This window comes from Lacerta agilis, chromosome 2, assembly GCF_009819535.1.
Source record: "Lacerta agilis isolate rLacAgi1 chromosome 2, rLacAgi1.pri, whole genome shotgun sequence".
In the NCBI taxonomy this organism is placed as follows: domain Eukaryota; kingdom Metazoa; phylum Chordata; class Lepidosauria; order Squamata; family Lacertidae; genus Lacerta; species Lacerta agilis.
The window spans coordinates 8,564,955-8,579,526 of NC_046313.1; positions in this window are offsets into that span (position 1 = coordinate 8,564,955).

Here is a 14,572-nt window from a genome sequence, read left to right on the forward strand (position 1 = left end):
GCACTAAAAAGTGTAGGGTAAATTGCCAATGATAGAACCCAGAAGCAAATCAGGTTGAAAGCTAAATAGAGTTGGCATGGTCCAACCTCCACATAAATTTTGTGCAAGCAAATTAGAATGAATGCTTAATTTTATTCTATTTTTCTCTCAAAAGGATCTGCATGAGCCCCTTAACTGACTTGTGAATTCTACCTTCATATACGTACCAGTACAATGGTCATTGCTGGGACGCGGATGGCGCTGTGGGTTAAAGCACAGAGCCTAAGGCTTGCTGGTCAGAAGGTTGGCGGTTCAAATCCCCGCGATGGGGTGAGCTCCTGTTACCTGGACCCAGCTCCTGCCAACCTAGCAGTTTGAAAGCACGTCAAAGTGCAAGTAGATAAATAAGTACCACTCTGGCGGGAAGGTAAACGGCGTTTCTGTGCACTGCTCTGGTTCACCAGAAGTGTCTTTGTCTTTCTGGCCACATGACCCGGAAGCTGTACGCCGGCTCCCTCGGCCAGTAACGCGAGATGAGCGCTTCAACCCCAGAATCGGACATGACTGGACATAATGCTCAGGGGTTCCTTTACCTTTACTGGAAGATAGCATTAGAAAACTCTGTCTCAAAAATGTCTTCTTTCAAATTAGCCAGAATAACTGCTAATGCAGTAATTGCATCAGTTAGCCCCAGTGTCGGTGGTCCAGTTGGACATGTGCCAAGGCCCAGGTGCCAGCAAGAGAGCCCAATGCTTACCCATTTCCCTTTTCCTGATGTCAGGAGTGGAGCTCTCAGGACCTTTAAACTACAGTTCCCGGAGCCCTGACAGAACTGCAGGTCTCAGCCCCCCCCCGGCAGGTTACGGTTTCCCCGGTTAAGGGCTGCTTTAAGCAGGAAGGTGGAGAGGCAGTGTGGCCTAGTGGTTAGACTGCCAGACTAGGACCTGGGAGGCAATGGAGTTCAAATCCTCCACTTGGCTAGGAAGCTCACTGGGTGACTTTTTGGGGCCCAGCCACCACTCTGTTTGCAGCCAGCAGGGCCAATGGTTAAGGGCGATGATGTCACATCTTTCCTCCAGGCGGCCTACGTGGTTCTCTCTGCCACCCTCACAACAACCCTGCGAGGTAGGCTAGGCTGAAAGAACCAGTGGCCACCCACCCAAGGTCCCCGTGGGTGAATTTCAGGGCTGAGCAGCGGAGGGGCGAGGATTTGAAACCTCCAGTCCCCGTCCAGTGCTCTAACCACTAAACCATACTGCCGCCCATTGGAGTCCAACAACAGCCTGCAGGGCCACAGATGCCCCATATTCTCTGGCTCTGAGATTGCCAACTGTTTCCTTTCTCTCCCTTGTTGTGCAAAAAGAAAAATGCCCATGAAAAAATATGACATTTTGGATGCACAGGTTTGGATGTTACAACAAATCCCAACTGTGGAGCAATGGCAGCAAAAAAAATATGGAATATATGGAGATTGCTAGATTAACAAAAAAGAATGGGGAAACTATGTGTCTTAAGTAAAGTAATATTGACATAAACCTCATAGCGTGAAAGGAAAGTTATCACACTGGAATAGAAATGGAAATGTAATACAGCAAATGTTTTCCAAAAAAAGAGGAAAGTATACGGTATATCTTATTACATTATTAGACTAATAGGTTTAAGTTGGAGAGAATGGACGCTAATATCAATGAAAAAGAAAAAGAATGCAAAATATAAAGGATTGATTTAAGGAAGACAGAACATGGAGGATTGGAAGTCGATGAAATATGTTATTTGTTAAAATATGTGTTATTATATGTACTTACCTGTATATATTAAAATCAATAAAAATCATTTAAAAAAATAGATGGGAGGATAAGTTAATTGTGAAAGGAAAGAATGGATAGGATGGCAAAAATCTAAGGATACAAAGACTATTATTTGGGTTCTTAAAAAAAACAACATGATTTCCCAGTGGATTTCAGAACAAATATGTCTCTTTTTAAAAAATTACCCAAACACTATAATACAAGCAGTTGTAGTGACAATGCATTGTGATTCTACTCACAGTAAGCCTATTGAAATGAATGGATTTGAATTAGTTGTGTCCTTTGGTTTTTGCTTTTTATCTGGATAATACCTAATTAGTGGTAGGGATTGGTTTGTTGTATTTCTGTTTTTCTATTTTATTAAGTATTTTGTATTATTATTATTATTATTATTATTATTATTATTATTATTATTAACATTCCACAAATTGCAGATCAGGATTCGATACATATTAAGTTTCTTCCCCTTTTTATTATCAGCTTCCCACCCCATTTCCTAGGATGATTTTTTTCTTTCCCACCCTTAGCTGCAACTTATCTTCCCTCTTTTATATCATAACTCCAGTGCTCTATTGGAGTTAAAAGAGGGGGAAACCCAGCCAGATGGGCAGGGTCTAAATAATTTATTATTATTTTATTATTTTTTATTTTGTGTAAAGATAAAAAAACAAAAACCCCAGAGTTGAAGCAAGAAGGCACCTTCAAATACAGTATTAAATAAATGCAAGCAGTGAATTCCCTGGACTTGGAAGCCCCCTGGTGATGAACTCACTGTTTCCACCTACCCACCCACCCCCCTTGCAAAAATGTGCATGGAATGAGTGAGCTGGCATTCAAATATATTCTTTTAAAAGCATCTGTTCTATTATTATTGGGTCCATTCTCTCACTTCTGACCCCTCATGATTCCCTCATTTCTGGGGGTTGGGCTAGATGACCCATGGGGGTGGCTTCCAACTCTACCGTTCTACGATTGTCTCACCTACAATTCTGACACCCGCTTCAGGTTCTACCAATAATACCAGCGGATAAACCGCATTGTCTCCAGTTGATGGTATTTTTTAAGGGGGTGAGAAGGAGTGTGGGTTTGTTTTGGAGGGTTTGTTTGGAGATTTTTGTTTGGAAATCCTGACATCGAGTTGATGGGGAATGCATGACAGCTGAACTTACACTCCCAACATCCACTTAAAAGCAATATGGTATCTTGAAACGCTTCCCCCAAAAGGATTCTGAGAGCTGTAGTTGGTTAGAGATGGTGCTGAGAGCCGTTTGGAGACCCCTTATTCCCCTCCCGGAACTACCATCCCCAGAGTTCCTTGGGAAGTTGTGGGCATCCATTTCAAGAGGCAATGGAGTGCACCTCCGGGTGGGGTGTGTGAAATCAAACATTTTCAGCAGGTGCTAGAAAGGAAAATGTAGGAGACACCTGCTAGAAGCAAAGTTACAGGAAAACAGGCAGAGGCCTTCTTGGTGGTGGTGCCATCTTCATGGTGATCCACTACTGCTTTAAGGGACATTACTACAGTGGTACCTTGCAAGACAAATGCCTCGCGCAACGAAAAACTCACTAGACGAAAGGGTTTTGCGGTTTTTTAGGTGACGCACAAGACAAATTTTTCTATGGTCGTGCTTTGCAAGACCAAAACGTTTTGCGATTTATTTATTTTTTCGCACAATGCATTCCTATGGGAAACCGTGCTTCACAAGACGAACTTTTCACAATACGAAACAACTCACGGAATGAATTAATTTCGTCTTGCGAGGCACCACTGTACTGGGAAAACCACAGCTTTAATTATACGGACCTTTGTCGGCAAGGTGATGTCTCTGCTTTTTAAGACGCTGTCTAGGTTTGTCATTGCTTTCCTCCCCAAAAGCAGGAGTCTTTTAATTTTGTGACTGCTCTCACCATCTGCAGTGATCGTGGAGCCCAAGAAAGTAAAATCCCTTATGCATAGAGATTCAATTGTCTTGGATGGAATTTCCTGGATCTTTTTTCTGGTGTTCCTTCCTCACCTTGGTGGGGCAGAAGTGAGAAAAATGGAAAAGAATGTCACAATCCATGGCTTTAGGCTGCCCGACATTGACCAGTGGGATGTCCACCCAGAAATAAAAGGGAACCTAAGCTCTTCCTTCCTGCCCACCTAACCAGTTCGAAAGCATGTCAAAGTGCAAGTAGTTAAATAGGTACCGCTCCAGCAGGAAGGTAAACGGCGTTTCCGTGCACTGCTCTGGTTCGCCAGAAGCCGCTTAGTCATGCTGGCCACATGACCCGGAAAAACTGTCTGATTGATATTTTATTACGGCCATTGGCCAATAGCGCAAAATTTTCACGGAAAAACTGTCTGCGGACAAACACTGGCTCCCTCGGCCTATAGAGCGAGATGAGCGCCGCAATCTCAGAGTCGTTCACGACTGGACTTAACTGTCAGGGGTACCTTTACCTTTACCTTCAAGCTCTTCCTAACTTACATCTTATTTCATTGGGAGAAAGGTTTGAGGAAGGTTGGTTCTTTGCTTTTGCTTTTTGAGGTTGTTAAACTTCTATAAATTGCCCTGTTGCCAATGTCAACGGTCTATTATCCCCATACTGTACATTGCAAGTGTTATAATTGAGAGTGCCTTACAACAGCTCAAACTTCAAATGGCAGGTTGGAGACAAGGCCAAGGCTGCCTTGGATTACAAAATCCCTTGGAGGCTTCAATAATCTCTCGACTAAATGCCATTTGGAAATTTCCTGAACAAAACTCTTTACGCTTAATTTGGTTTCTTGGAGTCAGGTTGGTTAATAGCTAAAATGATCAGGATGTTAGATCTTCTACCTGGTCAATCTTTTGACAAAAGTTGATGTTTTGAAAAAATTCGTTCTTCAATAAAGCAATTAGTTACAGAGCTCTCAAACCAGGAGCTATACTGAAGAACTGTAAACTCTAAAATAAAAAAAACAGAAGATTCTCAAACTATTGGGACTGTGTAGCTACAGATGCTGGTCCTTATTGGCTGTTCTTTTCATTCTACAACTGCAGGTTCTTGAGAGTTGTGTCAATGAATTATCAGACTCCTTTTCTGATTATCTGGAAGAAATATTTCTAAATTTGTTTCACTTCATATATATAGTAGGTTCATTTTAGTTGTTCAAAAATCTTAAACTAACTTTGTTTTGTTTTCTAATTCAGACATTTATGATTAGCAGTATTAATCAACACCTTAGAACTTTTTAAGGTTCAAAGCACAAACTACTGATTTTGACAGATATCTGTGAGAGCGGCTATTTTTTGTTTTTAACCTAACTGTAATAAGAACAGATTCCAGAGAGGAGGCTGGTAATAATTTAAAATAAAGAAAGCAGTTTCACATTTTGTGTTTTTCACCCCACCCCCCCCACCCCCCACCTGCAAGGCACCTGTTTTGGAAACTGTTTTTAACTTAGCAGCTTTGGGGAGAGGAGTGGAAGTAGCTAGCCATGCCTAGGGCACAAAATAGCCGGACACCAGCACATGGCCCACAAACACAAAAAGGAAAAACATCAGTGGGGTACACGCCAGCTGGGTAAGCACAGTTTCTACTGAGAGCTCCTCACACAAGCTGAGAAGGACTCCTGTGCTCTTCTGTGCAAGGCTAAGTGCAGCATGTCAGTCTTTTGTGACATTGAGGCACATGTCAGAGGCACATATGACAGAGATGTAGCTGGTGAGTTGTTGCTTGACCGAGGGGGAGAGGACAGCAGAATGGGGGGCTCCTGCAGCTCCTCCCAAACACACTCCCACCATCCAACTATACATTCAAGTTCCAGAGATTGCTTCTGCAGGTTCAGGTGAGTCAAATCTATGGACGGTATTGACATGCACAGGGGGCAGAAAAAAAGTTTAAAGATTCTGTCCCACGACTTGTAGGGCTGGGCAATAGTCCATATCGCCATTTCGGTTTCTTAATATTTGACCGGGCAATATATTGCAAATCATGGAGTGTGAGTGTGTGAGTGTGTGTTGTGCAAAAATCACAATGTGGGGGAAACTGTGAAGCCAGCCAATGCCTCTACATAGGTCCATCCTTATTTCGGATTTGGCCATATATCAGTATAATGTGATATTAGGTGGTGATATATATGGGCGATGTTGAAAATCAGATATTGCCCAGCCCTAGTGACTAGGCATTTGGCTTGTTGAAATTCGTCATGGTGATCCACTACTGCTTTAAGGGAGGTCTCGGAATAAGTAGATTTGTTACTGTTCTCCTGCGCTCCCTGCCTCACACCCTGGTGCATGTGCCGTCCTCCCAAGCTCTGCGCACTATTTCATATTTGGTTGTGCATTGCATTAGTGTAAAGATGATAGTATGTTGGCAGGGGGAACTAGTCTGGCAGGTGTGGGACCAAGGCACCTACCTATGTGCTCTTTCCGTCTGTCGATCCTTGCTATCTGACAGATCAAGAAGGCTTTTAAGTAAGTTGGTTACAAATGACACTGCACTGTGTCCCCTCGCAACATCAGCCCAAACGCAAATTCTTATGGTGACTTTGCCCATGTAAACGAGTGGTTTTTGCTGTCAAAGAGTCCATTTCAAAATATGGAACATAATCTGTTAGGAATATGATAAAAAATAGGAATTTCTATTGATGATATCCTATAACATTAAAACGAATACAAATCCCAAATTTGTATATATTTATTCAAGGGACTAGCAACACAACACTCCTCCAGAGAAATGAAAGAGCTCACAAATAATGCAAATATATGAGTACACACAGGAAAGGAATACAGAAGAGGAACAAGCTAATGGGAACAAGGACACAAATGCTGGCGGACACGTAAAAGAGGCCTCCTTTTGATTCCCTTCAACAGTAAAGAGTAAACTATCAGATCAGGATCCACGCAGATCGCTACGCCCACCCAGCCCGCCCACCCACTGCTTGGTCTTCACAATTCGGGCTGAAAGGTAATTAGAGATGTCACTAAGAGAAGCATTTGGCTTCTGGAAGGGGAAATGCAGGCATGCGAAGGGGGTGGGTGTGTATGGGGCGATGTGCGTGGATCTGGATCTCAGTTTACTGTTCCCTGTTGATGGGAATCACCTGTATAATGGTATATTTAGGGACGTCGGGTGGCATTTGGATTGCATGGCTTTCCTCAGTCTTTGCGCAGGATTCCTCTCGAATGACATTTTCTGCAAGGCTATCTGCCACTGCACAAGATTCCTCGTTAACTACCAGATCCAGCACAGAACCACACTTTGAACAAGTGGTTTGACTCTCACTTCTTTTCGCACTTCCTGGAGTATGAACCACAACAGTTCCTTTTTGACATGTATCTGTTGAAGTGGTCTTGACGCAAAATGTCTCCATCGCAACAAATGCTGCACTCAGCAGCTGGAAGCCTGCAGCGATAAAGCCTAAATAAATAGAAGATCCAATGTGCTGCTCGCTGGGAATTTGAGGCAATCCTAAATTATCTGGGAAGTAGATTTCCCAATTTTGCATGACAGCAGTCATGTTCCAAGTGACAGAAATCAGAACAAGTAACCCTGCAATTAAGTTCAGGAAAGCTCCAAGCTTAAAAAAGATTAAGACAAAATCCTTGTGTTTTTTGGGCTTCAACACATTGAACAAGGCAAATGATATTACTCCTAGAGCCGCTGAACTCATAATGGAAGCTAATGCCATTAAGTCCTGAGCCATAAAAATTTCCCTTGGCAGGGTTGGATATCGCTCATTGAGCTCTTCACAATGCCAAAAAGAGTTGCCGTCATTTGAAGGGTCTCTCCGAAAACAGACAGACCAGATTCCAATCCAGACGTTGCCAGAGGCGATCCCTGTGATGTTTTCTACACGCCACACTCTCCAGTTCACACTGGCTGTTGTTGCAACGCACATAATCCAGGCCAAAATACCCAGCAAGTATGCAGATAACTGGAGGCAAGACACTAAGCTCAGCCATTTCACCACCGGAGAGCCTTCTTTCAACCGCAGGGGGGTTTTGGAGAGGAGAGGAACCAGGGAGACATTGGCAGCCATCCTGGAAACAAAAGAGAAGACAACATGCAGTGAGGGAGGGGATAAAAAGCATGTCTAGGTACAGTATTGAAGAACACCCTCCCACCTGCATTCTTCCTTCCATGCACAGAAAGAAGCAGCAAAAGGAAGAGTTCCCCTGCTCTCTCCCACCCCCTGGTTAGGTATAGACATCTGATCCAGAGAAGCCGAAACACATACAGTACTTTCTGTCACCACACTCATGGGCGTACCTGGGGGGGGCAGTTTCCCCCCCCTAGAAGTTTTTTTTTAAAAAAAAAATTGTTATTGGCAGCCTAAAAGGGAAAAAAATGCTCTCCTCCTGTTAAAAGCTCAACAACTGGTCTTTCTCCCCCTCCCAAAATCTCAATAACAATTGAGCTCTTGCGCTCTTGCTGAGGCACAGTTGGCCACTGTGTGTATGTGTAAACTGTGTTTCCGTGCGCTGCTCTGGTTTGCCAGAAGCGGCTTAGTCATGCTGGCTACATGAGCCGGGAGCTGTCTGCGGACAAACTCTGGCTCCCTTGGCCTATGGAGCGAGATGAGCTCGCAACCCCAGAGTCATCCGCGAATGGACCCAACTGTCAGGGGTACGTTTTACTGCAGCTATCCTTTTCCACAGAGCATAAACACAACTGATAGCATAGTGAAACATGTTTAATCCATAAACTTACATGTCAGGAATAGAGCAGGTATTTGCTAGGTGCTCCTGGGCCTCAAGAAGACTGAGCTGTTGTCCACTGGGCTGACGTTCACCTGAGCAGCCGGCCACAGCAACAACTGCTCTGCAGAATTCTTAGGTCAGTTACAGTCCAGTTAGAATCCTGACAACAACACAAATCATAACTCCAGAGTACTGGTCATTTGGAACATCAGGAAAGTGGAAAACGGGAGGGAACTCAGTTCCCTTTTTTCCCAGTGCAGACTGTCTATTCCAGGACACTGTGCAGTTAAAACACGTTCTTCCTGAAGTCAGATTCAGAGCAGTTCCAGTAGTAAAAATGGTGATGTGTTTTATCTCAGTATAGATCTGTTTGATGGTCCTGAATGCGTTTCATAAAGGATCTCCATCTACAAAAGAGGCTAATAACATTAGGCCCTGAACAACAAGAATCCCTCGGTAAAATTATGAAAGACTCCTTATAAACCTATCATTCTTCTTCCCCATCCCATCTTGTTTGGACATTACAGTAAAAGAGAAGATCTTTTTCTTTTTTATTAAGTATTTTGTATTATTATTATTATTATTTTTAAAATTCCACAAATTGCACATCAGGATTTGATACATTTTAAGTTTCTTCCCCTTTTTATTATCAGCTTCCTACCCCATTTCCTAGGATGTTTTTTTTCTTTCCCACCCTCTTTTATATCATAACTCCAATGCTCTATTGGAGTTAAAAGAGGAGGAAACCCAGCCAGATGGGCAGGGTCTAAATAAATTATTATTATTATTTTATTATTTTATATTTTGTGTAAAGATAAAAACACAAAAACCCAGAGTTGAAGCAAGAAGGCATCTTCAAATACAGTATTAAATAAATGCAAGCAGTGAATTCCCAGGACTTGGAAGCCCCCTGGTGATGAACTCACTGTTTCCACCTACCCACCCACCCCCCTTGCAAAAATGTGCATGGAATGAGTGAGCTGGCATTCAAATATATTCTTTTTAAAGCATCTGTTCTATTATTATTGGGTCCATTCTGACAAATATTGGGTTCATTCTCTCACTTCGGACCCCTCATGATTCCCTCATTTCTGGGGGTTGGGCTAGATGACCCATGGGGGTGGCTTCCAACTCTACCGTTCTACGATTCTCTCGCCTACAATTCCGACACCCGCTTCAGGTTCTACCAATAATACCAGCTGATAAAACGCATTTTCCCCAGTTGATGGTATTTTATAAGGGGGTGGGTAGGAGTGTGGGTTTGTTTTGGAGGGTTTGTTTTAGAGATTTTGGTTTGGAAATCCTGACATCGAGTGGATGGGGAATGCATGACAGCTGAACATACACTCACAACATCCACTTAAAAGTCATATGGTACCTTGAAATGCTTCCCCAAAAGGATTCTGGGAGCTGTAGTTGGTTAGAGGTGGTGCTGAGAGCCGTTTGGAGACCCCCTATTCCCCTCCCAGAACTACCATTCCCAGAGTTCCTTGGGAAGTTGTGGGCATCCGTTTCAAGAGGCAATGGAGTGCGCCTCCAGGCGGGGAGTGTGAAATCAAACATTTTCAGCAGGCGGTGGAAAGAATGGTGATCCATTACTGCTTTAAGGGAGGTCTTGGAATAAGTAGATTTCTTGCTGTTCTCCTGCGCTCCCTGCCTCACACCCTGGTGCGTGTGCCATCCTCCCAAGCTCTGCACACTATTTCATATTTAGTTGTGCATTGCAATAGTGCAAAGATAGATGATAGTATGTTGGCCGGGGGAACTGGTCTGGCAGGTGTGGGACCAAGGCACCTACCTATGTGCTCTTTCCGTCTGTCGATCCTTGCTATCTGACAGATCAAGAAGGCTTTTAGGTAAGTTGGTTACAAATGACACTGCACTGTGTTCCTTCGCAACATCCCCCAAACGCAAATTCTTATGGTGACTTTGCCCTTGTAATCAAGTGGTTTTTGCTGTCAAATAGTCCAGCTTCTTGCTGCTGCGAGATGGTATCTGTACTACAACCGCTGTGCCTGATACTCACCATTTCACCCCCTGCACCAAGGCATTCCCACACTTTACTAATGCTCTCAAGCTCCACCAACCGGGAAGCTTCCTGCTTTCCTCTTAGGGACATTGCCTCTTGAACAACTGCTTCCTGCCCGTTTTTTGGAGCCTTTGTCAATTTCAATCAATTGTGCTACCTTAATGCTTGCAGGCTCCGTCTTGGCTGTCATTATTGAGTGGTGCCAAAACAGCTGGTTGCATGGACCCCCAGAGAGCAGATTACTACAATCTTGAATTGAGATTATTTTTCCCACATCTCTTCCCTTTAAAGTCTTTGTTTGCTTGTGGTCCACATCATTCAGGAGTCCAAGATCGCTTTTTAAAACAAATTTATTTGCTAATAGATTGGGAAATTTAGCCAAATATCATAGTAAACCACAACAAAATCCCTAAATTCACATACCTATAATCACACTAGATACTACTAAACCATACAATGAAGATCAATGGACAAACGTACAGGAGTTCAATTCAAAACATGGAACATAATCTGTTAGGAATTATAAAACAATTGTATGCAGAAACTGATAACAATAGGAATGTCTATTGATGATATCCTAAAACATTAAAAGATGATATCCTATAACATTAAAAGGAATAAAAATCCCAAATTTGTCTGTTTATTCAAGGTACTACCAATACAACACTCCTCCTGAAAAATGAAAGAGCTGACAAATAATGTAAATCTATGAGAACACATAGGAAAGAAATCCAGAAGAGGAACAAGCTAATGGGAACAAGGACACAAATGCTGGAGAACACGTAAAAGAGGCCTCCATGTGATTCCCTTCAACAGAAAAGAGTAAACTATCAGATCCGGATCCACACAGATCGCTACGCCCACCCAGCCCACCCACAAACCAATTGGTCTTCACAATTCGGGATGAAAGGTAATTAGAGATGTCAGTAAGAGAAGCATTGGGCTTCTGGAAGGGGAAATGCTGGTATGTGAAGGGTGTGTGTGTGTATAGAGCGATCTGCGTGGATCTGGATCTGATAGTTTACTGTTCCTTGTTGCAGGGAGTCACATGTATAATGGTATGTTTTGGGACTTCAGGTGAGTTTGGGGGTGCATGGCTTCCCTCCATCTCCACTGAGCAGGATTCCTCTTGAATGAAAAGATCTTCCGCATCTCAATTGCGGAAGATTTCTCTTGAATTACCAGATCCAGCAAAGAACCACACTTCGAACAAGTAGTTTGACTCTCGATTTTCACTTCATGGGGTAATCACCACTACAATTTCTATTCGATTTTTTTATCTGTTTCAGTGGTCCTGATGCAACATATCTCCATCATAACAAGCCCAGAAACCATAATGATTTTGTCTTAAGGGAAATTTTTATTCCTCAAGACTTAATGACATTAGCTTCCATTATGAGTTCAACGGCCGCAGTATTAATATCCTTTGCCTTGTACAATGTGTTCAAGCCCAGAAAACATAAGGATTTTCTCGTAACCTTTTTAAGGCTTGGAGCTTTCCTAAACATAGCTGCAGGGATACTTGTCCTAATTTCTGTGATTTGGAACATGTCTGCTGTCTTGCAAAATGGGAAAATCTACTTCCCAGATACTTTTGAATTGCCTCAAATTCCCACTGAGCAGCATATCGGATCTTCTATTTATCTAGGCTATATCGCTGCGGGTTTCCAGCTGCTGAGTGCAGCATTCGTTATGACTGAGACATGTTGCACCAAGACCACCGAAACAAATACATGTGAAATACAAAGAGTAGTGGTGATTACACCAGCAAGTGCAGTAAAAACTGAGAGTCAGATTACTTGTTTGAAGTGTGGCTCTCTGCTGGACCTGGTGATTCAAGAGAAATCTTCCACAATTGAGATGCGGAAGATCTTTTCATTCAACATGAATTCTGCTCAGTGCAGCTGGAGGGAAGCCGTGCGGAAGAATTTTTCATTTCTGAGGAATGTCGGGGTATGGGTGCTGGAGCTCCTCGTGCACGGCCTTGGACTGGTTATGCACGAGGTACCAGTTGCGGGGAAAGTGGCCAGCGTTCCACGTGCTTTTGAGCACGGTCGCCGGCCAAGCCTCACAGTCTGAAGGATAATGAGTAAGCCAATTGAAGACTCTGATGGTGCGTGAGTTTCTAGTTGCCTTCTTTAAAGAAAAGTTGCCTCGTGAAATAAAATATATACCCTGACTCTGAATAGGCGGTCCCAATTAAAGAAATTAAAATTTTTTACTTTACTCCCCCCTTTAACCCCAAAGGAAGACAGACACCGGTTGTATCTTTAGTGGCTTCGGCAGAACCCGCGTAGGCTCGTCCCCTAAGCTAAGTTCTCCTAAGCTTAAAGACCCTGCGCGCCCGATCTTCCGCGAGGCTAACTAAATAAACTAAAACCGAAATATCTTCCGCGGGCCTAACCCTAGGCTAACCTAAAAGAACCTAACTAAACTAAAACCGAATGATCTTCCGCGATCTAACTCTAACTAAAGAAAAACCCATCCAACCCGTCCAGCCCGCTCCTAGCCCCTTAAACTAAACTTGACTTCAACTAAAACCCAACTAAAAGAAATGAACGAACTTCTCCTACCCAAAACTGAACGTGAACGACTCGTGCCTAAGCGGGGTGCCTCTGCCTTTTATTAGGGAACAAACGTGACATCATCATTAGTACTTTAACCAATAAAATCACTGTTGCTGCCCTCCAAAAGGGCGGGAAGCAAGTTTAACGCTCATTAACAACTTTGAACATGACCGGATCTACAAAATAAAGGCGGATTAATCGCATAAGTGAACCACACTATTCATTCATGCTTTCACTTTCGCTTTTACGCGCAATTATACCAAAAGTAGACCTCGAAAAACTTATAAAATAACCAAATAAATATGAATCCATGGCGGATCCGTGAAACGTATTCCGACATATCATCTTTCTTTTTTTGTTTTAAATTAAATTATTTTTGATTTAGTTATATAAAAAGGAAGGTTAGAAATATCATAAGCATTTATCTGACACAAACATTACCATTTGTTTAGATATAGAACTCGACATGAAAGGGCAGAGCATCAACAGTGCCAACAGTGTCCACATCAAAACTGTGATATAAACACTAGCAACACCATCAATATCCATCCCCTTCACCAGAGGAAATACTTATACAATAATGTAGCAATAAAGTCATGAAAATAACAAACCACTAGCCGAACATAAAAAGTGATCGATCCGATACACTGTAAACCTTTTAGGCATACATATATATTTCAATGTGTAATATAACACCACAAATCACCTCATAAACATGTATACTTTCGCGTGCAGCGTAAAACAACAAATTACTCCCCAAACACAAGAGAGGACCTGATACAGGTCCAAAATTAAAAATAACGAATAACGACTGCCCAAACATAAGAGAGGTCCCGATCCGGGACCCAAAATTAAGATATAACTAGAGCTGGGGCTATATAGCCTACCCAGACCCCTCCCCCATTTTTTTTAATTTTTATTTGGAGAACTGAGGAAAATGGATAAGGAAACATAAAAGGTGTGTGGCACTGAGGCTACAGAATCGAGGGAACTTTCAGGAAGACAGATTCTGGACTTACCACAGCGACCACAGGTAACGGGGAACTAGGGTCCGATTCCAGAAAGGGGATTTAAGGCACCTAAGTACAAGTGGTTTTTCGCCACAAGAGGGGATTTAAGCTACCTACATAAAGGTGTCCCAGCCAGGATGAGGATTTAAACCATCTACGCAAGGGTTTCCAGCGAAACGGGATGGGAATTAAACCAACTACATAAAGGTCTCCCATCAACAGCAGGAAACAAGGTGAAGGGAAAAGCTGGGAACCTGGTTTACTGCCAAAGGTAGCATATAGAGGGGTATTCTTCAAAGAAAAAGGGGTACCAAAAGGTAGGACGCCACCAGACTTGACATATATATCTTGAACAAATCCGAGAATGACCAATACTTGGACCAAAGGAAACCATTTCAAATAAAAGTATATAAATGTTACCACATTTTGAACTACAACTTTTGCAAGCACAACGTGGAGATTTAAGATTATAAAATATATATGCATGAATATGTCTATGACTAGAACT